This window comes from Lissotriton helveticus, chromosome 1_2 (assembly GCF_964261635.1).
Source record: "Lissotriton helveticus chromosome 1_2, aLisHel1.1, whole genome shotgun sequence".
NCBI lineage: Eukaryota > Metazoa > Chordata > Amphibia > Caudata > Salamandridae > Lissotriton > Lissotriton helveticus.
This window is the reverse complement of record NC_136058.1, coordinates 376,121,543-376,146,099: the sequence shown is the minus strand read 5'-3', so window position 1 is coordinate 376,146,099 and position 24,557 is coordinate 376,121,543. Positions and strand designations below refer to the sequence as shown.

At 47.8% G+C, this 24,557-nt stretch overlaps 43 non-coding genes across 43 annotated transcripts; 26 read left to right on the top strand and 17 right to left on the bottom strand.

The window, feature by feature from the left end:
- The first annotated feature begins 345 nt into the window (after positions 1 to 345).
- On the top strand, positions 346 to 420 carry TRNAN-GUU (transfer RNA asparagine (anticodon GUU)). The gene has a single exon. It is a non-coding gene; the product is annotated as a tRNA-Asn (tRNA).
- A 248-nt stretch (positions 421 to 668) lies between these two features.
- On the top strand, positions 669 to 740 carry TRNAW-CCA (transfer RNA tryptophan (anticodon CCA)). Its single transcript has one exon. It is a non-coding gene; the product is annotated as a tRNA-Trp (tRNA).
- Positions 741 to 811: 71 nt separating this feature from the next.
- On the bottom strand, positions 812 to 882 carry TRNAG-GCC (transfer RNA glycine (anticodon GCC)). Its single transcript has one exon. It is a non-coding gene; the product is annotated as a tRNA-Gly (tRNA).
- A 1,473-nt stretch (positions 883 to 2,355) lies between these two features.
- On the top strand, positions 2,356 to 2,427 carry TRNAW-CCA (transfer RNA tryptophan (anticodon CCA)). Its single transcript has one exon. It is a non-coding gene; the product is annotated as a tRNA-Trp (tRNA).
- A 349-nt stretch (positions 2,428 to 2,776) lies between these two features.
- Positions 2,777 to 2,850, top strand: TRNAN-GUU (transfer RNA asparagine (anticodon GUU)). The gene has a single exon. It is a non-coding gene; the product is annotated as a tRNA-Asn (tRNA).
- Positions 2,851 to 3,241: 391 nt separating this feature from the next.
- On the bottom strand, positions 3,242 to 3,312 carry TRNAG-GCC (transfer RNA glycine (anticodon GCC)). Its single transcript has one exon. It is a non-coding gene; the product is annotated as a tRNA-Gly (tRNA).
- A 1,484-nt stretch (positions 3,313 to 4,796) lies between these two features.
- TRNAW-CCA (transfer RNA tryptophan (anticodon CCA)) lies at positions 4,797 to 4,868 on the top strand. The gene has a single exon. It is a non-coding gene; the product is annotated as a tRNA-Trp (tRNA).
- Positions 4,869 to 4,939: 71 nt separating this feature from the next.
- On the bottom strand, positions 4,940 to 5,010 carry TRNAG-GCC (transfer RNA glycine (anticodon GCC)). The gene has a single exon. It is a non-coding gene; the product is annotated as a tRNA-Gly (tRNA).
- A 207-nt stretch (positions 5,011 to 5,217) lies between these two features.
- Positions 5,218 to 5,291, top strand: TRNAN-GUU (transfer RNA asparagine (anticodon GUU)). The gene has a single exon. It is a non-coding gene; the product is annotated as a tRNA-Asn (tRNA).
- Positions 5,292 to 5,682: 391 nt separating this feature from the next.
- Positions 5,683 to 5,753, bottom strand: TRNAG-GCC (transfer RNA glycine (anticodon GCC)). The gene has a single exon. It is a non-coding gene; the product is annotated as a tRNA-Gly (tRNA).
- Positions 5,754 to 7,237: 1,484 nt separating this feature from the next.
- TRNAW-CCA (transfer RNA tryptophan (anticodon CCA)) lies at positions 7,238 to 7,309 on the top strand. The gene has a single exon. It is a non-coding gene; the product is annotated as a tRNA-Trp (tRNA).
- Positions 7,310 to 7,380: 71 nt separating this feature from the next.
- Positions 7,381 to 7,451, bottom strand: TRNAG-GCC (transfer RNA glycine (anticodon GCC)). Its single transcript has one exon. It is a non-coding gene; the product is annotated as a tRNA-Gly (tRNA).
- Positions 7,452 to 7,658: 207 nt separating this feature from the next.
- Positions 7,659 to 7,732, top strand: TRNAN-AUU (transfer RNA asparagine (anticodon AUU)). The gene has a single exon. It is a non-coding gene; the product is annotated as a tRNA-Asn (tRNA).
- A 1,946-nt stretch (positions 7,733 to 9,678) lies between these two features.
- TRNAW-CCA (transfer RNA tryptophan (anticodon CCA)) lies at positions 9,679 to 9,750 on the top strand. Its single transcript has one exon. It is a non-coding gene; the product is annotated as a tRNA-Trp (tRNA).
- A 349-nt stretch (positions 9,751 to 10,099) lies between these two features.
- On the top strand, positions 10,100 to 10,173 carry TRNAN-GUU (transfer RNA asparagine (anticodon GUU)). The gene has a single exon. It is a non-coding gene; the product is annotated as a tRNA-Asn (tRNA).
- A 391-nt stretch (positions 10,174 to 10,564) lies between these two features.
- TRNAG-GCC (transfer RNA glycine (anticodon GCC)) lies at positions 10,565 to 10,635 on the bottom strand. The gene has a single exon. It is a non-coding gene; the product is annotated as a tRNA-Gly (tRNA).
- Positions 10,636 to 12,119: 1,484 nt separating this feature from the next.
- On the top strand, positions 12,120 to 12,191 carry TRNAW-CCA (transfer RNA tryptophan (anticodon CCA)). Its single transcript has one exon. It is a non-coding gene; the product is annotated as a tRNA-Trp (tRNA).
- A 71-nt stretch (positions 12,192 to 12,262) lies between these two features.
- Positions 12,263 to 12,333, bottom strand: TRNAG-GCC (transfer RNA glycine (anticodon GCC)). The gene has a single exon. It is a non-coding gene; the product is annotated as a tRNA-Gly (tRNA).
- Positions 12,334 to 12,540: 207 nt separating this feature from the next.
- TRNAN-GUU (transfer RNA asparagine (anticodon GUU)) lies at positions 12,541 to 12,614 on the top strand. The gene has a single exon. It is a non-coding gene; the product is annotated as a tRNA-Asn (tRNA).
- Positions 12,615 to 12,862: 248 nt separating this feature from the next.
- TRNAW-CCA (transfer RNA tryptophan (anticodon CCA)) lies at positions 12,863 to 12,934 on the top strand. The gene has a single exon. It is a non-coding gene; the product is annotated as a tRNA-Trp (tRNA).
- A 71-nt stretch (positions 12,935 to 13,005) lies between these two features.
- Positions 13,006 to 13,076, bottom strand: TRNAG-GCC (transfer RNA glycine (anticodon GCC)). Its single transcript has one exon. It is a non-coding gene; the product is annotated as a tRNA-Gly (tRNA).
- Positions 13,077 to 14,560: 1,484 nt separating this feature from the next.
- On the top strand, positions 14,561 to 14,632 carry TRNAW-CCA (transfer RNA tryptophan (anticodon CCA)). The gene has a single exon. It is a non-coding gene; the product is annotated as a tRNA-Trp (tRNA).
- A 71-nt stretch (positions 14,633 to 14,703) lies between these two features.
- On the bottom strand, positions 14,704 to 14,774 carry TRNAG-GCC (transfer RNA glycine (anticodon GCC)). The gene has a single exon. It is a non-coding gene; the product is annotated as a tRNA-Gly (tRNA).
- A 207-nt stretch (positions 14,775 to 14,981) lies between these two features.
- TRNAN-GUU (transfer RNA asparagine (anticodon GUU)) lies at positions 14,982 to 15,055 on the top strand. The gene has a single exon. It is a non-coding gene; the product is annotated as a tRNA-Asn (tRNA).
- Positions 15,056 to 15,303: 248 nt separating this feature from the next.
- On the top strand, positions 15,304 to 15,375 carry TRNAW-CCA (transfer RNA tryptophan (anticodon CCA)). The gene has a single exon. It is a non-coding gene; the product is annotated as a tRNA-Trp (tRNA).
- Positions 15,376 to 15,446: 71 nt separating this feature from the next.
- TRNAG-GCC (transfer RNA glycine (anticodon GCC)) lies at positions 15,447 to 15,517 on the bottom strand. The gene has a single exon. It is a non-coding gene; the product is annotated as a tRNA-Gly (tRNA).
- Positions 15,518 to 17,001: 1,484 nt separating this feature from the next.
- On the top strand, positions 17,002 to 17,073 carry TRNAW-CCA (transfer RNA tryptophan (anticodon CCA)). The gene has a single exon. It is a non-coding gene; the product is annotated as a tRNA-Trp (tRNA).
- A 71-nt stretch (positions 17,074 to 17,144) lies between these two features.
- TRNAG-GCC (transfer RNA glycine (anticodon GCC)) lies at positions 17,145 to 17,215 on the bottom strand. Its single transcript has one exon. It is a non-coding gene; the product is annotated as a tRNA-Gly (tRNA).
- Positions 17,216 to 17,422: 207 nt separating this feature from the next.
- On the top strand, positions 17,423 to 17,496 carry TRNAN-GUU (transfer RNA asparagine (anticodon GUU)). The gene has a single exon. It is a non-coding gene; the product is annotated as a tRNA-Asn (tRNA).
- Positions 17,497 to 17,744: 248 nt separating this feature from the next.
- On the top strand, positions 17,745 to 17,816 carry TRNAW-CCA (transfer RNA tryptophan (anticodon CCA)). The gene has a single exon. It is a non-coding gene; the product is annotated as a tRNA-Trp (tRNA).
- Positions 17,817 to 17,887: 71 nt separating this feature from the next.
- TRNAG-GCC (transfer RNA glycine (anticodon GCC)) lies at positions 17,888 to 17,958 on the bottom strand. Its single transcript has one exon. It is a non-coding gene; the product is annotated as a tRNA-Gly (tRNA).
- A 1,472-nt stretch (positions 17,959 to 19,430) lies between these two features.
- Positions 19,431 to 19,502, top strand: TRNAW-CCA (transfer RNA tryptophan (anticodon CCA)). Its single transcript has one exon. It is a non-coding gene; the product is annotated as a tRNA-Trp (tRNA).
- Positions 19,503 to 19,573: 71 nt separating this feature from the next.
- On the bottom strand, positions 19,574 to 19,644 carry TRNAG-GCC (transfer RNA glycine (anticodon GCC)). Its single transcript has one exon. It is a non-coding gene; the product is annotated as a tRNA-Gly (tRNA).
- Positions 19,645 to 19,851: 207 nt separating this feature from the next.
- TRNAN-GUU (transfer RNA asparagine (anticodon GUU)) lies at positions 19,852 to 19,925 on the top strand. Its single transcript has one exon. It is a non-coding gene; the product is annotated as a tRNA-Asn (tRNA).
- A 248-nt stretch (positions 19,926 to 20,173) lies between these two features.
- On the top strand, positions 20,174 to 20,245 carry TRNAW-CCA (transfer RNA tryptophan (anticodon CCA)). The gene has a single exon. It is a non-coding gene; the product is annotated as a tRNA-Trp (tRNA).
- A 71-nt stretch (positions 20,246 to 20,316) lies between these two features.
- Positions 20,317 to 20,387, bottom strand: TRNAG-GCC (transfer RNA glycine (anticodon GCC)). Its single transcript has one exon. It is a non-coding gene; the product is annotated as a tRNA-Gly (tRNA).
- Positions 20,388 to 21,871: 1,484 nt separating this feature from the next.
- On the top strand, positions 21,872 to 21,943 carry TRNAW-CCA (transfer RNA tryptophan (anticodon CCA)). Its single transcript has one exon. It is a non-coding gene; the product is annotated as a tRNA-Trp (tRNA).
- A 71-nt stretch (positions 21,944 to 22,014) lies between these two features.
- TRNAG-GCC (transfer RNA glycine (anticodon GCC)) lies at positions 22,015 to 22,085 on the bottom strand. Its single transcript has one exon. It is a non-coding gene; the product is annotated as a tRNA-Gly (tRNA).
- A 207-nt stretch (positions 22,086 to 22,292) lies between these two features.
- On the top strand, positions 22,293 to 22,366 carry TRNAN-GUU (transfer RNA asparagine (anticodon GUU)). Its single transcript has one exon. It is a non-coding gene; the product is annotated as a tRNA-Asn (tRNA).
- Positions 22,367 to 22,614: 248 nt separating this feature from the next.
- TRNAW-CCA (transfer RNA tryptophan (anticodon CCA)) lies at positions 22,615 to 22,686 on the top strand. Its single transcript has one exon. It is a non-coding gene; the product is annotated as a tRNA-Trp (tRNA).
- A 71-nt stretch (positions 22,687 to 22,757) lies between these two features.
- On the bottom strand, positions 22,758 to 22,828 carry TRNAG-GCC (transfer RNA glycine (anticodon GCC)). Its single transcript has one exon. It is a non-coding gene; the product is annotated as a tRNA-Gly (tRNA).
- A 1,484-nt stretch (positions 22,829 to 24,312) lies between these two features.
- On the top strand, positions 24,313 to 24,384 carry TRNAW-CCA (transfer RNA tryptophan (anticodon CCA)). The gene has a single exon. It is a non-coding gene; the product is annotated as a tRNA-Trp (tRNA).
- A 71-nt stretch (positions 24,385 to 24,455) lies between these two features.
- On the bottom strand, positions 24,456 to 24,526 carry TRNAG-GCC (transfer RNA glycine (anticodon GCC)). Its single transcript has one exon. It is a non-coding gene; the product is annotated as a tRNA-Gly (tRNA).
- Positions 24,527 to 24,557: the final 31 nt, after the last annotated feature.

The window sequence follows — 24,557 nt, the reverse complement described above, 5'->3', positions numbered from 1 at the left end:
CCACCACCGGACCGGCAATAGGAGCCGCGGTAAGTGAGCCGCCCTCCACACAATCGGCAGAAGCCGCGATGGAACGAGGCAGAGGGGCCGCAGTTCAGGTGAGAGTGCGAGTGGCGCTATTATTCAGCCGCCCTACGCACATACAAGTTTAAAAGCACTCGCGCGTGCAAGTGGCAGTAGTAATCACCGCTTTGCACAGAGTGACAGAGTGATAGTTAAAAACACAATATGGCCCAATAATAAAAATACAAGTTAAGATAAGCGCAATTGTAGAGCAATTATAGTCAGGTCTGCCGCTATGCAGTCTCTCAGCAAATGGCGCCGGGCAGCTACCACCAACCCGGAATCCCGTGTGGCGCAATTGGTTAGCGCGTTCGGCTGTTAACCGAAAGGTTGGTGGTTCAAGCCCACCCAGGGACGTATTATTTTGCCTGCATGAAACACTTGAATGGAAAACAGATACATACCTTTGCTCTCTCCTGCTGGACACCCTTTCCCTGAATATTTCAATTCTCTGCGTTCTCTCGGCACCTGCAGTCAATTTCATAATTAGGATAGAAAACAAAAGGTCAAGCTCTGTAATACAACTGTAGGCATATGAGGAGGGGAAAATAAGTCAAAAGGCCCACAGCATTTGTTGATCTGGCTCCGAAAGCTGTAAGTGTAAGGACCTCGTGGCGCAACGGTAGCGCGTCTGACTCCAGATCAGGAGGTTGCGTGTTCAAATCACGTCGGGGTCACTGCTTACCGTTTTATTCCCCACTGAGGTCCTATATTTCCTTTCAAAAACAAAGTCAAAAGAAAGCAGTCTTGCATTGGCCGGGAATCGAACCCGGGCCTCCCGCGTGGCAGGCGAGAATTCTACCACTGAACCACCAATGCTTCACATGGGTTGTTCACAGGCAGAGCTCTGCCCAAGACAGTGATCAGGTGCACACACTTAAATTGTACACATATGAACAAAGTGTGCGCAGCAGACATGATAACGCCAACGTTTCACATGAAGATGGCAAGAATCAGATGCAGGAGACTATAACTATGAATGTCTTTGCATTTGCTGAGGTCACTGGCTTGGGACTAGAGTTGTGTTTATCAGGGCATGATGGCAGGCTGCTCCCGACAAAAGTGGTTCACAGAATGCACCCGCCAGATCACCAGCACTATTGTGTTTCAGATTATCTCACTGAACTCTCCTCCTGGAAAATCCTTCCCACTGGCTTTCCCAGATTCTGTGTCCTCCCCTAAATGCTGGGGTGAAACGGGCAGAGTTCTGCGCCCTGCGTCCCTTTACGCGTCCCCAACGCGGCCTACAGCCCTGGTCGGGCACAGCCCTGGTCGGGCTTAGATCACTGGAGCCTTTTGTGACCAAGAACTCCGGAAGCCTAGGGTCAGGCCAGTTGCACAGGCATATTGTGCCTTGCCAATCAGGGATTGTTGTGTTTCAGGGCCTAGCCGTCAATACTCCTGGGATTTCTTTCCCTGAGAACCCTCTTGTCCCTGTCCTCCCACAAGCCCCAGCTTTTATGTAAAATAAAGTGTGCACCATGGGCCTTCACCTATTTGCTCTCTCCCCAATCTCTTTCTCCAAAGCTGAGCTCTGAAGGTAAATGTATCTATCTGAGTGAGGGGCTAGGGAGGGCCTTTCCCAGCAGTCTTACAAGTCAAGAGTTCAGAGAAAGCACTTGCTATGGGAGGGAGACTTTGCTCACAGAGAAGTCAAGTCTAACATAACACATCTGATGGGCAAGGCACACGCCTTACTGGCTGGTAGCACACCTACAGAGGAGCAGGGAGCTATGCTAAGCAGGCAACAGAAAAGTCATGTATGTGTCTCATACACTGGGACCGGTAGTAATACTGGCTCTAAGACCATTAGACAGTAGTCTATTCATCATTACGTCCAACAATAACAAGACACTAAGCAAATGAGAAATGCTGTATGGCATAAAGACGCATTATATAACACAAGCTCCAGGCAGGCACACAATTATCAAGATATATATTGAGTCTCAGGAACTGTGCTACAGTTATTATCCTCTGTGGTGCAAATGGTTAGCGCGTTCGGTTGTTAACAGAAAGGTTGGTGGTTCAAGCCCACCCAGGGAAGTATCCTTTTTGCCTGCATGAAACACTTTAATGAAACACAGATACGTACCTCTGCTCTCTCCTGCTTAAGACCCTTTATCTGAACATTTCAATCCTCTGCGTTCTCTCTGCACCTGCAGTCAATTTCATAATTAGGATAGAAAACAAAAGGCCTAGCCCTGTAATACAACTGTAGGCACATGAGGAGGGGAAAATAAGTCAAAAGGCCATCAGCATTTGTTGATCTGGCTTGAAGGCTGTAAGTGTAAGGACCTTGTGGCGCAACGGTAGCGCGTCTGACTCCAGATCAGAAGGTTGCGTGGTCAAATCACGTCGGGGTCACTGCTTACCATTTTATTCCCCACTGAGTTCATATATTTCCTTTCGAAAACAAAGTCAAAGGAACACAGACTTGCATTGGACGGGAATCGAACCCGGGCCTCCCGCGTGGCAGGCGAGAATTCTACCACTGAACCACCAATGCTTCACATGGGGAGTTCACAGGCATAGCTCTGTCCAAGACAGTGATCAGGTGCACACACTTAAATTGTACACATATGAACAAAGTGTGCGCAGCAGACATGACAACGCCAAAGTTTCACATGATGATGGCTTATATAAGACAAGCTCCAGGCAGGCACATACATATCAAGATATATATTGAGTCTAAGGAAAGATACTGTAGTCACTCGTCTCTGTGGCGCAATCGGTTAGCGCGTTCGGCTGTTAACCGAAAGGTTGGTGGTTCAAGCCCACCCAGGGACGTATTATTTTGCCTGCATGAAACACTTGAATGGAAAACAGATACATACCTTTGCTCTCTCCTGCTGGACACCCTTTCCCTGAATATTTCAATTCTCTGCGTTCTCTCGGCACCTGCAGTCAATTTCATAATTAGGATAGAAAACAAAAGGTCAAGCTCTGTAATACAACTGTAGGCATATGAGGAGGGGAAAATAAGTCAAAAGGCCCACAGCATTTGTTGATCTGGCTCCGAAAGCTGTAAGTGTAAGGACCTCGTGGCGCAACTGTAGCGCGTCTGACTCCAGATCAGAAGGTTGCGTGTTCAAATCATGTCGGGGTCACTGCTTACCGTTTTATTCTCCACTGAGGTCATATATTTCCTTTCGAAAACAAAGTCAAAAGAAAGCAGTCTTGCATTGGCCGGGAATCGAACCCGGGCCTCCCGCGTGGCAGGCGAGAATTCTACCACTGAACCACCAATGCTTCACATGGGTTGTTCACAGGCAGAGCTCTGCCCAAGACAGTGATCAGGTGCACACACTTAAATTGTACACATATGAACAAAGTGTGCGCAGCAGACATGATAACGCCAACGTTTCACATGAAGATGGCAAGAATCAGATGCAGGAGACTATAACTATGAATGTCTTTGCATTTGCTGAGGTCACTGGCTTGGGACTAGAGTTGTGTTTATCAGGGCATGATGGCAGGCTGCTCCCGACAAAAGTGGTTCACAGAATACACCCGCCAGATCACCAGCACTATTGTGTTTCAGATTATCTCACTGAACTCTCCTCCTGGAAAATCCTTCCCACTGGCTTTCCCAGATTCTGTGTCCTCCCCTAAATGCTGGGGTGAAACGGGCAGAGTTCTGCGCCCTGCGTCCCTTTACGTGTCCCTAACGCGCTCCCAACGCGGCCTACAGCCCTGGTCGGGCACAGCCCTGGTCGGGCTAAGATCACTGGAGCCTTTTGTGACCAAGAACTCCGGAAGCCTAGGGTCAGGCCTGTTGCACAGGCATATTGTGCCTTGCCAATCCGGGATTGTTGTGTTTCAGGGCCTAGCCATCAATACTCCTGGGATTTCTTTCCCTGAGAACCCTCTTGTCCCTGTCCTCCCACAAGCCCCAAATTTTATGTAAAATAAAGTGTGCACCATGGGCCTTCCCCTATTTGCTCTCTCCCCAATCTCTTTCTCCAAAGCTGAGCTCTGAAGGTAAATGTATCTATCTGAGTGAGGGGCTAGGGAGGGCCTTTCCCAGCAGTCTTACAAGTCAAGAGTTCAGAGAAAGCACCTGCTATGGCAGGGAGACTTTGCTCACAGAGAAGTCAAGTCTAACATAACACATCTGATGGGCAAGGCACACGCCTTACTGGCTGGTAGCACACCTACAGAGGAGCAGGGAGCTATGCTAAGCAGGCAACAGAAAAGTCATGTATGTGTCTCATACACTGGGACCGGTAGTAATACTAGCTCTAAGACCATTAGACAGTAGTCTATTCATCATTACGTCCAACAATAACAAGACACTAAGCAAATGAGAAATGCTGTATGGCATAAAGACGCATTATATAACACAAGCTCCAGGCAGGCACACAATTATCAAGATATATATTGAGTCTCAGGAACTGTGCTACAGTTATTATCCTCTGTGGTGCAAATGGTTAGCGCGTTCGGTTGTTCACAGAAAGGTTGGTGGTTCAAGCCCACCCAGGGAAGTATCCTTTTTGCCTGCATGAAACACTTTAATGAAACACAGATACGTACCTCTGCTCTCTCCTGCTTAAGACCCTTTATCTGAACATTTCAATCCTCTGCGTTCTCTCTGCACCTGCAGTCAATTTCATAATTAGGATAGAAAACAAAAGGCCTATCCCTGTAATACAACTGTAGGCACATGAGGAGGGGAAAATAAGTCAAAAGGCCATCAGCATTTGTTGATCTGGCTTGAAGGCTGTAAGTGTAAGGACCTTGTGGCGCAACGGTAGCGCGTCTGACTCCAGATCAGAAGGTTGCGTGGTCAAATCACGTCGGGGTCACTGCTTACCATTTTATTCCCCACTGAGTTCATATATTTCCTTTCGAAAACAAAGTCAAAGGAACGCAGCCTTGCATTGGCCGGGAATCGAACCCGGGCCTCCCGCGTGGCAGGCGAGAATTCTACCACTGAACCACCAATGCTTCACATGGGGAGTTCACAGGCATAGCTCTGTCCAAGACAGTGATCAGGTGCACACACTTAAATTGTACACATATGAACAAAGTGTGCGCAGCAGACATGACAACGCCAAAGTTTCACATGATGATGGCTTATATAAGACAAGCTCCAGGCAGGCACATACATATCAAGATATATATTGAGTATAAGGAAAGATGCTGTAGTCACTCGTCTCTGTGGCGCAATCGGTTAGCGCGTTCGTCTGTTAACCGAAAGGTTGGTGGTTCAAGCCCACCCAGGGACGTGTTATTTTGCCTGCATGAAACACTTGAATGGAAAACAGATACATACCTTTGCTCTCTCCTGCTGGACACCCTTTCCCTGAATATTTCAATTCTCTGCGTTCTCTCGGCACCTGCAGTCAATTTCATAATTAGGATAGAAAACAAAAGGTCAAGCTCTGTAATACAACTGTAGGCATATGAGGAGGGGAAAATAAGTCAAAAGGCCCACAGCATTTGTTGATCTGGCTCCGAAAGCTGTAAGTGTAAGGACCTCGTGGCACAACGGTAGCGCGTCTGACTCCAGATCAGAAGGTTGCGTGTTCAAATCACGTAGGGGTCACTGCTTACCATTTTATTCCCCACTGAGGTCATATATTTCCTTTCGAAAACAAAGTCAAAAGAAAGCAGTCTTGCATTGGCCGGGAATCGAACCCGGGCCTCCCGCGTGGCAGGCGAGAATTCTACCACTGAACCACCAATGCTTCACATGGGTTGTTCACAGGCAGAGCTCTGCCCAAGACAGTGATCAGGTGCACACACTTAAATTGTACACATATGAACAAAGTGTGCGCAGCAGACATGATAACGCCAACGTTTCACATGAAGATGGCAAGAATCAGATGCAGGAGACTATAACTATGAATGTCTTTGCATTTGCTGAGGTCACTGGCTTGGGACTAGAGTTGTGTTTATCAGGGCATGATGGCAGGCTGCTCCCGACAAAAGTGGTTCACAGAATGCACCCGCCAGATCACCAGCACTATTGTGTTTCAGATTATCTCACTGAACTCTCCTCCTGGAAAATCCTTCCCACTGGCTTTCCCAGATTCTGTGTCCTCCCCTAAATGCTGGGGTGAAACGGGCAGAGTTCTGCGCCCTGCGTCCCTTTACGTGTCCCTAACGCGCTCCCAACGCGGCCTACAGCCCTGGTCGGGCACAGCCCTGGTCGGGCTAAGATCACTGGAGCCTTTTGTGACCAAGAACTCCGGAAGCCTAGGGTCAGGCCTGTTGCACAGGCATATTGTGCCTTGCCAATCCGGGATTGTTGTGTTTCAGGGCCTAGCCATCAATACTCCTGGGATTTCTTTCCCTGAGAACCCTCTTGTCCCTGTCCTCCCACAAGCCCCAGCTTTTATGTAAAATAAAGTGTGCACCATGGGCCTTCCCCTATTTGCTCTCTCCCCAATCTCTTTCTCCAAAGCTGAGCTCTGAAGGTAAATGTATCTATCTGAGTGAGGGGCTAGGGAGGGCCTTTCCCAGCAGTCTTACAAGTCAAGAGTTCAGAGAAAGCACCTGCTATGGCAGGGAGACTTTGCTCACAGAGAAGTCAAGTCTAACATAACACATCTGATGGGCAAGGCACACGCCTTACTGGCTGGTAGCACACCTACAGAGGAGCAGGGAGCTATGCTAAGCAGGCAACAGAAAAGTCATGTATGTGTCTCATACACTGGGACCGGTAGTAATACTGGCTCTAAGACCATTAGACAGTAGTCTATTCATCATTACGTCCAACAATAACAAGACACTAAGCAAATGAGAAATGCTGTATGGCATAAAGACGCATTATATAACACAAGCTCCAGGCAGGCACACAATTATCAAGATATATATTGAGTCTCAGGAACTGTGCTACAGTTATTATCCTCTATGGTGCAAATGGTTAGCGCGTTCGGTTGTTCACAGAAAGGTTGGTGGTTCAAGCCCACCCAGGGAAGTATCCTTTTTGCCTGCATGAAACACTTTAATGAAACACAGATACGTACCTCTGCTCTCTCCTGCTTAAGACCCTTTATCTGAACATTTCAATCCTCTGCGTTCTCTCTGCACCTGCAGTCAATTTCATAATTAGGATAGAAAACAAAAGGCCTAGCCCTGTAATACAACTGTAGGCACATGAGGAGGGGAAAATAAGTCAAAAGGCCATCAGCATTTGTTGATCTGGCTTGAAGGCTGTAAGTGTAAGGACCTTGTGGCGCAACGGTAGCGCGTCTGACTCCAGATCAGAAGGTTGCGTGGTCAAATCACGTCGGGGTCACTGCTTACCATTTTATTCCCCACTGAGTTCATATATTTCCTTTCGAAAACAAAGTCAAAGGAACGCAGCCTTGCATTGGCCGGGAATCGAACCCGGGCCTCCCGCGTGGCAGGCGAGAATTCTACCACTGAACCACCAATGCTTCACATGGGGAGTTCACAGGCATAGCTCTGTCCAAGACAGTGATCAGGTGCACACACTTAAATTGTACACATATGAACAAAGTGTGCGCAGCAGACATGACAACGCCAAAGTTTCACATGATGATGGCTTATATAAGACAAGCTCCAGGCAGGCACATACATATCAAGATATATATTGAGTCTAAGGAAAGATGCTGTAGTCACTCGTCTCTGTGGCGCAATCGGTTAGCGCGTTCGGCTATTAACCGAAAGGTTGGTGGTTCAAGCCCACCCAGGGACGTATTATTTTGCCTGCATGAAACACTTGAATGGAAAACAGATACATACCTTTGCTCTCTCCTGCTGGACTCCCTTTCCCTGAATATTTCAATTCTCTGCGTTCTCTCGGCACCTGCAGTCAATTTCATAATTAGGATAGAAAACAAAAGGTCAAGCTCTGTAATACAACTGTAGGCATATGAGGAGGGGAAAATAAGTCAAAAGGCCCACAGCATTTGTTGATCTGGCTCCGAAAGCTGTAAGTGTAAGGACCTCGTGGCGCAACGGTAGCGCGTCTGACTCCAGATCAGAAGGTTGCGTGTTCAAATTATGTCGGGGTCACTGCTTACCGTTTTATTCCCCACTGAGGTCATATATTTCCTTTCGAAAACAAAGTCAAAAGAAAGCAGTCTTGCATTGGCCGGGAAGCGAACCCGGGCCTCCCGCGTGGCAGGCGAGAATTCTACCACTGAACCACCAATGCTTCACATGGGTTGTTCACAGGCAGAGCTCTGCCCAAGACAGTGATCAGGTGCACACACTTAAATTGTACACATATGAACAAAGTGTGCGCAGCAGACATGATAACGCCAACGTTTCACATGAAGATGGCAAGAATCAGATGCAGGAGACTATAACTATGAATGTCTTTGCATTTGCTGAGGTCACTGGCTTGGGACTAGAGTTGTGTTTATCAGGGCATGATGGCAGGCTGCTCCCGACAAAAGTGGTTCACAGAATGCACCCGCCAGATCACCAGCACTATTGTGTTTCAGATTATCTCACTGAACTCTCCTCCTGGAAAATCCTTCCCACTGGCTTTCCCAGATTCTGTGTCCTCCCCTAAATGCTGGGGTGAAACGGGCAGAGTTCTGCGCCCTGCGTCCCTTTACGCGTCCCTAACGCGCTCCCAACGCGGCCTACAGCCCTGGTCGGGCACAGCCCTGGTCGGGCTTAGATCACTGGAGCCTTTTGTGACCAAGAACTCCGGAAGCCTAGGGTCAGGCCTGTTGCACAGGCATATTGTGCCTTGCCAATCCGGGATTGTTGTGTTTCAGGGCCTAGCCATCAATACTCCTGGGATTTCTTTCCCTGAGAACCCTCTTGTCCCTGTCCTCCCACAAGCCCCAGCTTTTATGTAAAATAAAGTGTGCACCATGGGCCTTCCCCTATTTGCTCTCTCCCCAATCTCTTTCTCCAAAGCTGAGCTCTGAAGGTAAATGTATCTATCTGAGTGAGGGGCTAGGGAGGGCCTTTCCCAGCAGTCTTACAAGTCAAGAGTTCAGAGAAAGCACCTGCTATGGGAGGGAGACTTTGCTCACAGAGAAGTCAAGTCTAACATAACACATCTGATGGGCAAGGCACACGCCTTACTGGCTGGTAGCACACCTACAGAGGAGCAGGGAGCTATGCTAAGCAGGCAACAGAAAAGTCATGTATGTGTCTCATACACTGGGACCGGTAGTAATACTGGCTGTAAGACCATTAGACAGTAGTCTATTCATCATTACGTCCAACAATAACAAGACACTAAGCAAATGAGAAATGCTGTATGGCATAAAGACGCATTATATAACACAAGCTCCAGGCAGGCACACAATTATCAAGATATATATTGAGTCTCAGGAACTGTGCTACAGTTATTATCCTCTGTGGTGCAAATGGTTAGCGCGTTCGGTTGTTAACAGAAAGGTTGGTGGTTCAAGCCCACCCAGGGAAGTATCCTTTTTGCCTGCATGAAACACTTTAATGAAACACAGATACGTACCTCTGCTCTCTCCTGCTTAAGACCCTTTATCTGAACATTTCAATCCTCTGCGTTCTCTCTGCACCTGCAGTCAATTTCATAATTAGGATAGAAAACAAAAGGCCTAGCCCTGTAATACAACTGTAGGCACATGAGGAGGGGAAAATAAGTCAAAAGGCCATCCGCATTTGTTGATCTGGCTTGAAGGCTGTAAGTGTAAGGACCTTGTGGCGCAACGGTAGCGCGTCTGACTCCAGATCAGAAGGTTGCGTGGTCAAATCACGTCGGGGTCACTGCTTACCATTTTATTCCCCACTGAGTTCATATATTTCCTTTCGAAAACAAAGTCAAAGGAACGCAGACTTGCATTGGACGGGAATCGAACCCGGGCCTCCCGCGTGGCAGGCGAGAATTCTACCACTGAACCACCAATGCTTCACATGGGGAGTTCACAGGCATAGCTCTGTCCAAGACAGTGATCAGGTGCACACACTTAAATTGTACACATATGAACAAAGTGTGCGCAGCAGACATGACAACGCCAAAGTTTCACATGATGATGGCTTATATAAGACAAGCTCCAGGCAGGCACATACATATCAAGATATATATTGAGTCTAAGGAAAGATACTGTAGTCACTCGTCTCTGTGGCGCAATCGGTTAGCGCGTTCGGCTGTTAACCGAAAGGTTGGTGGTTCAAGCCCACCCAGGGACGTATTATTTTGCCTGCATGAAACACTTGAATGGAAAACAGATACATACCTTTGCTCTCTCCTGCTGGACACCCTTTCCCTGAATATTTCAATTCTCTGCGTTCTCTCGGCACCTGCAGTCAATTTCATAATTAGGATAGAAAACAAAAGGTCAAGCTCTGTAATACAACTGTAGGCATATGAGGAGGGGAAAATAAGTCAAAAGGCCCACAGCATTTGTTGATCTGGCTCCGAAAGCTGTAAGTGTAAGGACCTCGTGGCGCAACTGTAGCGCGTCTGACTCCAGATCAGAAGGTTGCGTGTTCAAATCATGTCGGGGTCACTGCTTACCGTTTTATTCTCCACTGAGGTCATATATTTCCTTTCGAAAACAAAGTCAAAAGAAAGCAGTCTTGCATTGGCCGGGAATCGAACCCGGGCCTCCCGCGTGGCAGGCGAGAATTCTACCACTGAACCACCAATGCTTCACATGGGTTGTTCACAGGCAGAGCTCTGCCCAAGACAGTGATCAGGTGCACACACTTAAATTGTACACATATGAACAAAGTGTGCGCAGCAGACATGATAACGCCAACGTTTCACATGAAGATGGCAAGAATCAGATGCAGGAGACTATAACTATGAATGTCTTTGCATTTGCTGAGGTCACTGGCTTGGGACTAGAGTTGTGTTTATCAGGGCATGATGGCAGGCTGCTCCCGACAAAAGTGGTTCACAGAATACACCCGCCAGATCACCAGCACTATTGTGTTTCAGATTATCTCACTGAACTCTCCTCCTGGAAAATCCTTCCCACTGGCTTTCCCAGATTCTGTGTCCTCCCCTAAATGCTGGGGTGAAACGGGCAGAGTTCTGCGCCCTGCGTCCCTTTACGTGTCCCTAACGCGCTCCCAACGCGGCCTACAGCCCTGGTCGGGCACAGCCCTGGTCGGGCTAAGATCACTGGAGCCTTTTGTGACCAAGAACTCCGGAAGCCTAGGGTCAGGCCTGTTGCACAGGCATATTGTGCCTTGCCAATCCGGGATTGTTGTGTTTCAGGGCCTAGCCATCAATACTCCTGGGATTTCTTTCCCTGAGAACCCTCTTGTCCCTGTCCTCCCACAAGCCCCAGCTTTTATGTAAAATAAAGTGTGCACCATGGGCCTTCCCCTATTTGCTCTCTCCCCAATCTCTTTCTCCAAAGCTGAGCTCTGAAGGTAAATGTATCTATCTGAGTGAGGGGCTAGGGAGGGCCTTTCCCAGCAGTCTTACAAGTCAAGAGTTCAGAGAAAGCACCTGCTATGGCAGGGAGACTTTGCTCACAGAGAAGTCAAGTCTAACATAACACATCTGATGGGCAAGGCACACGCCTTACTGGCTGGTAGCACACCTACAGAGGAGCAGGGAGCTATGCTAAGCAGGCAACAGAAAAGTCATGTATGTGTCTCATACACTGGGACCGGTAGTAATACTAGCTCTAAGACCATTAGACAGTAGTCTATTCATCATTACGTCCAACAATAACAAGACACTAAGCAAATGAGAAATGCTGTATGGCATAAAGACGCATTATATAACACAAGCTCCAGGCAGGCACACAATTATCAAGATATATATTGAGTCTCAGGAACTGTGCTACAGTTATTATCCTCTGTGGTGCAAATGGTTAGCGCGTTCGGTTGTTCACAGAAAGGTTGGTGGTTCAAGCCCACCCAGGGAAGTATCCTTTTTGCCTGCATGAAACACTTTAATGAAACACAGATACGTACCTCTGCTCTCTCCTGCTTAAGACCCTTTATCTGAACATTTCAATCCTCTGCGTTCTCTCTGCACCTGCAGTCAATTTCATAATTAGGATAGAAAACAAAAGGCCTATCCCTGTAATACAACTGTAGGCACATGAGGAGGGGAAAATAAGTCAAAAGGCCATCAGCATTTGTTGATCTGGCTTGAAGGCTGTAAGTGTAAGGACCTTGTGGCGCAACGGTAGCGCGTCTGACTCCAGATCAGAAGGTTGCGTGGTCAAATCACGTCGGGGTCACTGCTTACCATTTTATTCCCCACTGAGTTCATATATTTCCTTTCGAAAACAAAGTCAAAGGAACGCAGCCTTGCATTGGCCGGGAATCGAACCCGGGCCTCCCGCGTGGCAGGCGAGAATTCTACCACTGAACCACCAATGCTTCACATGGGGAGTTCACAGGCATAGCTCTGTCCAAGACAGTGATCAGGTGCACACACTTAAATTGTACACATATGAACAAAGTGTGCGCAGCAGACATGACAACGCCAAAGTTTCACATGATGATGGCTTATATAAGACAAGCTCCAGGCAGGCACATACATATCAAGATATATATTGAGTATAAGGAAAGATGCTGTAGTCACTCGTCTCTGTGGCGCAATCGGTTAGCGCGTTCGTCTGTTAACCGAAAGGTTGGTGGTTCAAGCCCACCCAGGGACGTATTATTTTGCCTGCATGAAACACTTGAATGGAAAACAGATACATACCTTTGCTCTCTCCTGCTGGACACCCTTTCCCTGAATATTTCAATTCTCTGCGTTCTCTCGGCACCTGCAGTCAATTTCATAATTAGGATAGAAAACAAAAGGTCAAGCTCTGTAATACAACTGTAGGCATATGAGGAGGGGAAAATAAGTCAAAAGGCCCACAGCATTTGTTGATCTGGCTCCGAAAGCTGTAAGTGTAAGGACCTCGTGGCGCAACGGTAGCGCGTCTGACTCCAGATCAGAAGGTTGCGTGTTCAAATCACGTAGGGGTCACTGCTTACCATTTTATTCCCCACTGAGGTCATATATTTCCTTTCGAAAACAAAGTCAAAAGAAAGCAGTCTTGCATTGGCCGGGAATCGAACCCGGGCCTCCCGCGTGGCAGGCGAGAATTCTACCACTGAACCACCAATGCTTCACATGGGTTGTTCACAGGCAGAGCTCTGCCCAAGACAGTGATCAGGTGCACACACTTAAATTGTACACATATGAACAAAGTGTGCGCAGCAGACATGATAACGCCAACGTTTCACATGAAGATGGCAAGAATCAGATGCAGGAGACTATAACTATGAATGTCTTTGCATTTGCTGAGGTCACTGGCTTGGGACTAGAGTTGTGTTTATCAGGGCATGATGGCAGGCTGCTCCCGACAAAAGTGGTTCACAGAATGCACCCGCCAGATCACCAGCACTATTGTGTTTCAGATTATCTCACTGAACTCTCCTCCTGGAAAATCCTTCCCACTGGCTTTCCCAGATTCTGTGTCCTCCCCTAAATGCTGGGGTGAAACGGGCAGAGTTCTGCGCCCTGCGTCCCTTTACGTGTCCCTAACGCGCTCCCAACGCGGCCTACAGCCCTGGTCGGGCACAGCCCTGGTCGGGCTAAGATCACTGGAGCCTTTTGTGACCAAGAACTCCGGAAGCCTAGGGTCAGGCCTGTTGCACAGGCATATTGTGCCTTGCCAATCCGGGATTGTTGTGTTTCAGGGCCTAGCCATCAATACTCCTGGGATTTCTTTCCCTGAGAACCCTCTTGTCCCTGTCCTCCCACAAGCCCCAGCTTTTATGTAAAATAAAGTGTGCACCATGGGCCTTCCCCTATTTGCTCTCTCCCCAATCTCTTTCTCCAAAGCTGAGCTCTGAAGGTAAATGTATCTATCTGAGTGAGGGGCTAGGGAGGGCCTTTCCCAGCAGTCTTACAAGTCAAGAGTTCAGAGAAAGCACCTGCTATGGCAGGGAGACTTTGCTCACAGAGAAGTCAAGTCTAACATAACACATCTGATGGGCAAGGCACACGCCTTACTGGCTGGTAGCACACCTACAGAGGAGCAGGGAGCTATGCTAAGCAGGCAACAGAAAAGTCATGTATGTGTCTCATACACTGGGACCGGTAGTAATACTAGCTCTAAGACCATTAGACAGTAGTCTATTCATCATTACGTCCAACAATAACAAGACACTAAGCAAATGAGAAATGCTGTATGGCATAAAGACGCATTATATAACACAAGCTCCAGGCAGGCACACAATTATCAAGATATATATTGAGTCTCAGGAACTGTGCTACAGTTATTATCCTCTGTGGTGCAAATGGTTAGCGCGTTCGGTTGTTAACAGAAAGGTTGGTGGTTCAAGCCCACCCAGGGAAGTATCCTTTTTGCCTGCATGAAACACTTTAATGAAACACAGATACGTACCTCTGCTCTCTCCTGCTTAAGACCCTTTATCTGAACATTTCAATCCTCTGCGTTCTCTCTGCACCTGCAGTCAATTTCATAATTAGGATAGAAAACAAAAGGCCTAGCCCTGTAATACAACTGTAGGCACATGAGGAGGGGAAAATAAGTCAAAAGGCCATCAGCATTTGTTGATCTGGCTTGAAGGCTGTAAGCGTAAGGACCTTGTGGCGCAACGGTAGCGCGTCTGACTCCAGATCAGAAGGTTGCGTGGTCAAATCACGTCGGGGTCACTGATTACCATTTTTTTCCCCACTGAGTTCATATATTTCCTTTCGAAAACAAAGTCAAAGGAACGCAGCCTTGCATTGGCCGGGAATCGAACCCGGGCCTCCCGCGTGGCAGGCGAGAATTCTACCACTGAACCACCAATGCTTCACATGGGGAGTTCACAGGCATAGCTCTGTCCAAGACAGTGATCAGGTGCACACACTTAAATTGTACACATATGAACAAAGTGTGCGCAGCAGACATGACAACGCCAAAGTTTCACATGATGATGGCTTATATAAGACAAGCTCCAGGCAGGCACATACATATCAAGATATATATTGAGTCTAAGGAAAGATACTGTAGTCACTCGTCTCTGTGGCGCAATCGGTTAGCGCGTTCGGCTGTTTACCGAAAGGTTGGTGGTTCAAGCCCACCCAGGGACGTATTATTTTGCCTGCATGAAACACTTGAATGGAAAACAGATACATACCTTTGCTCTCTCCTGCTGGACACCCTTTCCCTGAATATTTCAATTCTCTGCGTTCTCTCGGCACCTGCAGTCAATTTCATAATTAGGATAGAAAACAAAAGGTCAAGCTCTGTAATACAACTGTAGGCATATGAGGAGGGGAAAATAAGTCAAAAGGCCCACAGCATTTGTTGATCTGGCTCCGAAAGCTGTAAGTGTAAGGACCTCTTGGCGCAACGGTAGCGCGTCTGACTCCAGATCAGAAGGTTGCGTGTTCAAATCACGTCGGGGTCACTGCTTACCATTTTATTCCCCACTGAGGTCATATATTTCCTTTCGAAAACAAAGTCAAAAGAAAGCAGTCTTGCATTGGCCGGGAATCGAACCCGGGCCTCCCGCGTGGCAGGCGAGAATTCTACCACTGAACCACCAATGCTTCACATGGGTTGTTCACAGGCAGAGCTCTGCCCAAGACAGTGATCAGGTGCACACACTTAAATTGTACACATATGAACAAAGTGTGCGCAGCAGACATGATAACGCCAACGTTTCACATGAAGATGGCAAGAATCAGATGCAGGAGACTATAACTATGAATGTCTTTGCATTTGCTGAGGTCACTGGCTTGGGACTAGAGTTGTGTTTATCAGGGCATGATGGCAGGCTGCTCCCGACAAAAGTGGTTCACAGAATGCACCCGCCAGATCACCAGCACTATTGTGTTTCAGATTATCTCACTGAACTCTCCTCCTGGAAAATCCTTCCCACTGGCTTTCCCAGATTCTGTGTCCTCCCCTAAATGCTGGGGTGAAACGGGCAGAGTTCTGCGCCCTGCGTCCCTTTACGCGTCCCTAACGCGCTCCCAACGCGGCCTACAGCCCTGGTCGGGCACAGCCCTGGTCGGGCTTAGATCACTGGGGCCTTTTGTGACCAAGAACTCCGGAAGCCTAGGGTCAGGCCTGTTGCACAGGCATATTGTGCCTTGCCAATCCGGGATTGTTGTGTTTCAGGGCCTAGCCATCAATACTCCTGGGATTTCTTTCCCTGAGAACCCTCTTGTCCCTGTCCTCCCACAAGCCCCAGCTTTTATGTAAAATAAAGTGTGCACCATGGGCCTTCCCCTATTTGCTCTCTCCCCAATCTCTTTCTCCAAAGCTGAGCTCTGAAGGTAAATGTATCTATCTGAGTGAGGGGCTAGGGAGGGCCTTTCCCAGCAGTCTTACAAGTCAAGAGTTCAGAGAAAGCACCTGCTATGGGAGGGAGACTTTGCTCACAGAGAAGTCAAGTCTAACATAACACATCTGATGGGCAAGGCACACACCTTACTGGCTGGTAGCACACCTACAGAGGAGCAGGGAGCTATGCTAAGCAGGCAACAGAAAAGTCATGTATGTGTCTCATACACTGGGACCGGTAGTAATACTGGCTCTAAGACCATTAGACAGTAGTCTATTCATCATTACGTCCAACAATAACAAGACACTAAGCAAATGAGAAATGCTGTATGGCATAAAGACGCATTATATAACACAAGCTCCAGGCAGGCACACAATTATCAAGATATATATTGAGTCTCAGGAACTGTGCTACAGTTATTATCCTCTGTGGTGCAAATGGTTAGCGCGTTCGGTTGTTAACAGAAAGGTTGGTGGTTCAAGCCCACCCAGGGAAGTATCCTTTTTGCCTGCATGAAACACTTTAATGAAACACAGATACGTACCTCTGCTCTCTCCTGCTTAAGACCCTTTATCTGAACATTTCAATCCTCTGCGTTCTCTCTGCACCTGCAGTCAATTTCATAATTAGGATAGAAAACAAAAGGCCTAGCCCTGTAATACAACTGTAGGCACATGAGGAGGGGAAAATAAGTCAAAAGGCCATCAGCATTTGTTGATCTGGCTTGAAGGCTGTAAGTGTAAGGACCTTGTGGCGCAACGGTAGCGCGTCTGACTCCAGATCAGAAGGTTGCGTGGTCAAATCACGTCGGGGTCACTGCTTACCATTTTATTCCCCACTGAGTTCATATATTTCCTTTCGAAAACAAAGTCAAAGGAACGCAGCCTTGCATTGGCCGGGAATCGAACCCGGGCCTCCCGCGTGGCAGGCGAGAATTCTACCACTGAACCACCAATGCTTCACATGGGGAGTTCACAGGCATAGCTCTGTCCAAGACAGTGATCAGGTGCACACACTTAAATTGTACACATATGAACAAAGTGTGCGCAGCAGACATGACAACGCCAAAGTTTCACATGATGATGGCTTATATAAGACAAGCTCCAGGCAGGCACATACATATCAAGATATATATTGAGTCTAAGGAAAGATGCTGTAGTTACTCGTCTCTGTGGCGCAATCGGTTAGCGCGTTTGTCTGTTAACCGAAAGGTTGGTGGTTCAAGCCCACCCAGGGACGTATTATTTTGCCTGCATGAAACACTTGAATGGAAAACAGATACATACCTTTGCTCTCTCCTGCTGGACACCCTTTCCCTGAATATTTCAATTCTCTGCGTTCTCTCGGCACCTGCAGTCAATTTCATAATTAGGATAGAAAACAAAAGGTCAAGCTCTGTAATACAACTGTAGGCATATGAGGAGGGGAAAATAAGTCAAAAGGCCCACAGCATTTGTTGATCTGGCTCCGAAAGCTGTAAGTGTAAGGACCTCGTGGCGCAACGGTAGCGCGTCTGACTCCAGATCAGAAGGTTGCGTGTTCAAATCACGTCGGGGTCACTGCTTACCATTTTATTCCCCACTGAGGTCATATATTTCCTTTCGAAAACAAAGTCAAAAGAAAGCAGTCTTGCATTGGCCGGGAATCGAACCCGGGCCTCCCGCGTGGCAGGCGAGAATTCTACCACTGAACCACCAATGCTTCACATGGGTTGTTCACAAGCAGAGCTCTGCCCAAGACAGTGATCAGGTGCACACACTTAAATTGTACACATATGAACAAAGTGTGCGCAGCAGACATGATAACGCCAACGTTTCACATGAAGATGGCAAGAATCAGATGCAGGAGACTATAACTATGAATGTCTTTGCATTTGCTGAGGTCACTGGCTTGGGACTAGAGTTGTGTTTATCAGGGCATGATGGCAGGCTGCTCCCGACAAAAGTGGTTCACAGAATGCACCCGCCAGATCACCAGCACTATTGTGTTTCAGATTATCTCACTGAACTCTCCTCCTGGAAAATCCTTCCCACTGGCTTTCCCAGATTCTGTGTCCTCCCCTAAATGCTGGGGTGAAACGGGCAGAGTTCTGCGCCCTGCGTCCCTAACGCGCTCCCAACGCGGCCTACAGCCCTGGTCGGGCACAGCCCTGGTCGGGCTAAGATCACTGGAGCCTTTTGTGACCAAGAACTCCGGAAGCCTAGGGTCAGGCCTGTTGCACAGGCATATTGTGCCTTGCCAATCCGGGATTGTTGTGTTTCAGGGCCTAGCCATCAATACTCCTGGGATTTCTTTCCCTGAGAACCCTCTTGTCCCTGTCCTCCCACAAGCCCCAGCTTTTATGTAAAATAAAGTGTGCACCATGGGCCTTCCCCTATTTGCTCTCTCCCCAATCTCTTTCTCCAAAGCTGAGCTCTGAAGGTAAATGTATCTATCTGAGTGAGGGGCTAGGGAGGGCCTTTCCCAGCAGTCTTACAAGTCAAGAGTTCAGAGAAAGCACCTGCTATGGGAGGGAGACTTTGCTCACAGAGAAGTCAAGTCTAACATAACACATCTGATGGGCAAGGCACACGCCTTACTGGCTGGTAGCACACCTACAGAGGAGCAGGGAGCTATGCTAAGCAGGCAACAGAAAAGTCATGTATGTGTCTCATACACTGGGACCGGTAGTAATACTGGCTCTAAGACCATTAGACAGTAGTCTATTCATCATTACGTCCAACAATAACAAGACACTAAGCAAATGAGAAATGCTGTATGGCATAAAGACGCATTATATAACACAAGCTCCAGGCAGGCACACAATTATCAAGATATATATTGAGTCTCAGGAACTGTGCTACAGTTATCATCCTCTGTGGTGCAAATGGTTAGCGCGTTCGGTTGTTAACAGAAAGGTTGGTGGTTCAAGCCCACCCAGGGAAGTATCCTTTTTGCCTGCATGAAACACTTTAATGAAACACAGATACGTACCTCTGCTCTCTCCTGCTTAAGACCCTTTATCTGAACATTTCAATCCTCTGCGTTCTCTCTGCACCTGCAGTCAATTTCATAATTAGGATAGAAAACAAAAGGCCTAGCCCTGTAATACAACTGTAGGCACATGAGGAGGGGAAAATAAGTCAAAAGGCCATCAGCATTTGTTGATCTGGCTTGAAGGCTGTAAGTGTAAGGACCTTGTGGCGCAACGGTAGCGCGTCTGACTCCAGATCAGAAGGTTGCGTGGTCAAATCACGTCGGGGTCACTGCTTACCATTTTATTCCCCACTGAGTTCATATATTTCCTTTCGAAAACAAAGTCAAAGGAACGCAGCCTTGCATTGGCCGGGAATCGAACCCGGGCCTCCCGCGTGGCAGGCGAGAATTCTACCACTGAACCACCAATGCTTCACATAGGGAGTTCACAGGCATAGCTCTGTCCAAGACAGTGATCAGGTGCACACACTTAAATTGTACACATATGAACAAAGTGTGCGCAGCAGACATGACAACGCCAAAGTTTCACATGATGATGGCTTATATAAGACAAGCTCCAGGCAGGCACATACATATCAAGATATATATTGAGTCTAAGGAAAGATACTGTAGTCACTCGTCTCTGTGGCACAATCGGTTAGCGCGTTCGGCTGTTAACCGAAAGGTTGGTGGTTCAAGCCCACCCAGGGACGTATTATTTTGCCTGCATGAAACACTTGAATGGAAAACAGATACATACCTTTGCTCTCTCCTGCTGGACACCCTTTCCCTGAATATTTCAATTCTCTGCGTTCTCTCGGCACCTGCAGTCAATTTCATAATTAGGATAGAAAACAAAAGGTCAAGCTCTGTAATACAACTGTAGGCATATGAGGAGGGGAAAATAAGTCAAAAGGCCCACAGCATTTGTTGATCTGGCTCCGAAAGCTGTAAGTGTAAGGACCTCGTGGCGCAACGGTAGCGCGTCTGACTCCAGATCAGAAGGTTGCGTGTTCAAATCACGTCGGGGTCACTGCTTACCGTTTTATTCCCCACTGAGGTCATATATTTCCTTTCGAAAACAAAGTCAAAAGAAAGCAGTCTTGCATTGGCCGGGAATCGAACCCGGGCCTCCCGCGTGGCAGGCGAGAATTCTACCACTGAACCACCAATGCTTCACATGGGTTGTTCACAGGCAGAGCTCTGCCCAAGACAGTGATCAGGTGCACACACTTAAATTGTACACATATGAACAAAGTGTGCGCAGCAGACATGATAACGCCAACGTTTCACATGAAGATGGCAAGAATCAGATGCAGGAGACTATAACTATGAATGTCTTTGCATTTGCTGAGGTCACTGGCTTGGGACTAGAGTTGTGTTTATCAGGGCATGATGGCAGGCTGCTCCCGACAAAAGTGGTTCACAGAATGCACCCGCCAGATCACCAGCACTATTGTGTTTCAGATTATCTCACTGAACTCTCCTCCTGGAAAATCCTTCCCACTGGCTTTCCCAGATTCTGTGTCCTCCCCTAAATGCTGGGGTGAAACGGGCAGAGTTCTGCGCCCTGCGTCCCTTTACGCGTCCCTAACGCGCTCCCAACGCGGCCTACAGCCCTGGTCGGGCACAGCCCTGGTCGGGCTTAGATCACTGGAGCCTTTTGTGACCAAGAACTCCGGAAGCCTAGGGTCAGGCCTGTTGCACAGGCATATTGTGCCTTGCCAATCCGGGATTGTTGTGTTTCAGGGCCTAGCCATCAATACTCCTGGGATTTCTTTCCCTGAGAACCCTCTTGTCCCTGTCCTCCCACAAGCCCCAGCTTTTATGTAAAATAAAGTGTGCACCATGGGCCTTCCCCTATTTGCTCTCTCCCCAATCTCTTTCTCCAAAGCTGAGCTCTGAAGGTAAATGTATCTATCTGAGTGAGGGGCTAGGGAGGGCCTTTCCCAGCAGTCTTACAAGTCAAGAGTTCAGAGAAAGCACCTGCTATGGGAGGGAGACTTTGCTCACAGAGAAGTCAAGTCTAACATAACACATCTGATGGGCAAGGCACACACCTTACTGGCTGGTAGCACACCTAAAGAGGAGCAGGGAGCTATGCTAAGCAGGCAACAGAAAAGTCATGTATGTGTCTCATACACTGGGACCGGTAGTAATACTGGCTCTAAGACCATTAGACAGTAGTCTATTCATCATTACGTCCAACAATAACAAGACACTAAGGAAATGAGAAATGCTGTATGGCATAAAGACGCATTATATAACACAAGCTCCAGGCAGGCACACAATTATCAAGATATATATTGAGTCTCAGGAACTGTGCTACAGTTATTATCCTCTGTGGTGCAAATGGTTAGCGCGTTCGGTTGTTAACAGAAAGGTTGGTGGTTCAAGCCCACCCAGGGAAGTATCCTTTTTGCCTGCATGAAACACTTTAATGAAACACAGATACGTACCTCTGCTCTCTCCTGCTTAAGACCCTTTATCTGAACATTTCAATCCTCTGCGTTCTCTCTGCACCTGCAGTCAATTTCATAATTAGGATAGAAAACAAAAGGCCTAGCCCTGTAATACAACTGTAGGCACATGAGGAGGGGAAAATAAGTCAAAAGGCCATCAGCATTTGTTGATCTGGCTTGAAGGCTGTAAGTGTAAGGACCTTGTGGCGCAACGGTAGCGCGTCTGACTCCAGATCAGAAGGTTGCGTGGTCAAATCACGTCGGGGTCACTGCTTACCATTTTATTCCTCACTGAGTTCATATATTTCCTTTCGAAAACAAAGTCAAAGGAACGCAGCCTTGCATTGGCCGGGAATCGAACCCGGGCCTCCCGCGTGGCAGGCGAGAATTCTACCACTGAACCACCAATGCTTCACATGGGGAGTTCACAGGCATAGCTCTGTCCAAGACAGTGATCAGGTGCACACACTTAAATTGTACACACATGAACAAAGTGTGCGCAGCAGACATGACAACGCCAAAGTTTCACATGATGATGGCTTATATAAGACAAGCTCCAGGCAGGCACATACATATCAAGATATATATTGAGTCTAAGGAAAGATGCTGTAGTCACTCGTCTCTGTGGCGCAATCGGTTAGCGCGTTCGTCTGTTAACCGAAAGGTTGGTGGTTCAAGCCCACCCAGGGACGTATTATTTTGCCTGCATGAAACACTTGAATGGAAAACAGATACATACCTTTGCTCTCTCCTGCTGGACACCCTTTCCCTGAATATTTCAATTCTCTGCGTTCTCTCGGCACCTGCAGTCAATTTCATAATTAGGATAGAAAACAAAAGGTCAAGCTCTGTAATACAACTGTAGGCATATGAGGAGGGGAAAATAAGTCAAAAGGCCCACAGCATTTGTTGATCTGGCTCCGAAAGCTGTAAGTGTAAGGACCTCGTGGCGCAACGGTAGCGCGTCTGACTCCAGATCAGAAGGTTGCGTGTTCAAATCACGTCGGGGTCACTGCTTACCATTTTATTCCCCACTGAGGTCATATATTTCCTTTCGAAAACAAAGTCAAAAGAAAGCAGTCTTGCATTGGCCGGGAATCGAACCCGGGCCTCCCGCGTGGCAGGCAAGAATTCTACCACTGAACCACCAATGCTTCACATGGGTTGTTCACAGGCAGAGCTCTGCCCAAGACAGTGATCAGGTGCACACACTTAAATTGTACACATATGAACAAAGTGTGCGCAGCAGACATGATAACGCCAACGTTTCACATGAAGATGGCAAGAATCAGATGCAGGAGACTATAACTATGAATGTCTTTGCATTTGCTGAGGTCACTGGCTTGGGACTAGAGTTGTGTTTATCAGGGCATGATGGCAGGCTGCTCCCGACAAAAGTGGTTCACAGAATGCACCCGCCAGATCACCAGCACTATTGTGTTTCAGATTATCTCACTGAACTCTCCTCCTGGAAAATCCTTCCCACTGGCTTTCCCAGATTCTGTGTCCTCCCCTAAATGCTGGGGTGAAACGGGCAGAGTTCTGCGCCCTGCGTCCCTTTACGCGTCCCTAACGCGCTCCCAACGCGGCCTACAGCCCTGGTCGGGCACAGCCCTGGTCGGGCTTAGATCACTGGAGCCTTTTGTGACCAAGAACTCCGGAAGCCTAGGGTCAGGCCTGTTGCACAGGCATATTGTGCCTTGCCAATCCGGGATTGTTGTGTTTCAGGGCCTAGCCATCAATACTCCTGGGATTTCTTTCCCTGAGAACCCTCTTGTCCCTGTCCTCCCACAAGCCCCAGCTTTTATGTAAAATAAAGTGTGCACCATGGGCCTTCCCCTATTTGCTCTCTCCCCAATCTCTTTCTCCAAAGCTGAGCTCTGAAGGTAAATGTATCTATCTGAGTGAGGGGCTAGGGAGGGCCTTTCCCAGCAGTCTTACAAGTCAAGAGTTCAGAGAAAGCACCTGCTATGGGAGGGAGACTTTGCTCACAGAGAAGTCAAGTCTAACATAACACATCTGATGGGCAAGGCACACACCTTACTGGCTGGTAGCACACCTACAGAGGAGCAGGGAGCTATGCTAAGCAGGCAACAGAAAAGTCATGTATGTGTCTCATACACTGGGACCGGTAGTAATACTGGCTCTAAGACCATTAGACAGTAGTCTATTCATCATTACGTCCAACAATAACAAGACACTAAGCAAATGAGAAATGCTGTATGGCATAAAGACGCATTATATAACACAAGCTCCAGGCAGGCACACAATTATCAAGATATATATTGAGTCTCAGGAACTGTGCTACAGTTATTATCCTCTGTGGTGCAAATGGTTAGCGCGTTCGGTTGTTAACAGAAAGATTGGTGGTTCAAGCCCACCCAGGGAAGTATCCTTTTTGCCTGCATGAAACACTTTAATGAAACACAGATACGTACCTCTGCTCTCTCCTGCTTAAGACCCTTTATCTGAACATTTCAATCCTCTGCGTTCTCTCTGCACCTGCAGTCAATTTCATAATTAGGATAGAAAACAAAAGGCCTATCCCTGTAATACAACTGTAGGCACATGAGGAGGGGAAAATAAGTCAAAAGGCCATCAGCATTTGTTGATCTGGCTTGAAGGCTGTAAGTGTAAGGACCTTGTGGCGCAACGGTAGCGCGTCTGACTCCAGATCAGAAGGTTGCGTGGTCAAATCACGTCGGGGTCACTGCTTACCATTTTATTCCCCACTGAGTTCATATATTTCCTTTCGAAAACAAAGTCAAAGGAACGCAGCCTTGCATTGGCCGGGAATCGAACCCGGGCCTCCCGCGTGGCAGGCGAGAATTCTACCACTGAACCACCAATGCTTCACATGGGGAGTTCACAGGCATAGCTCTG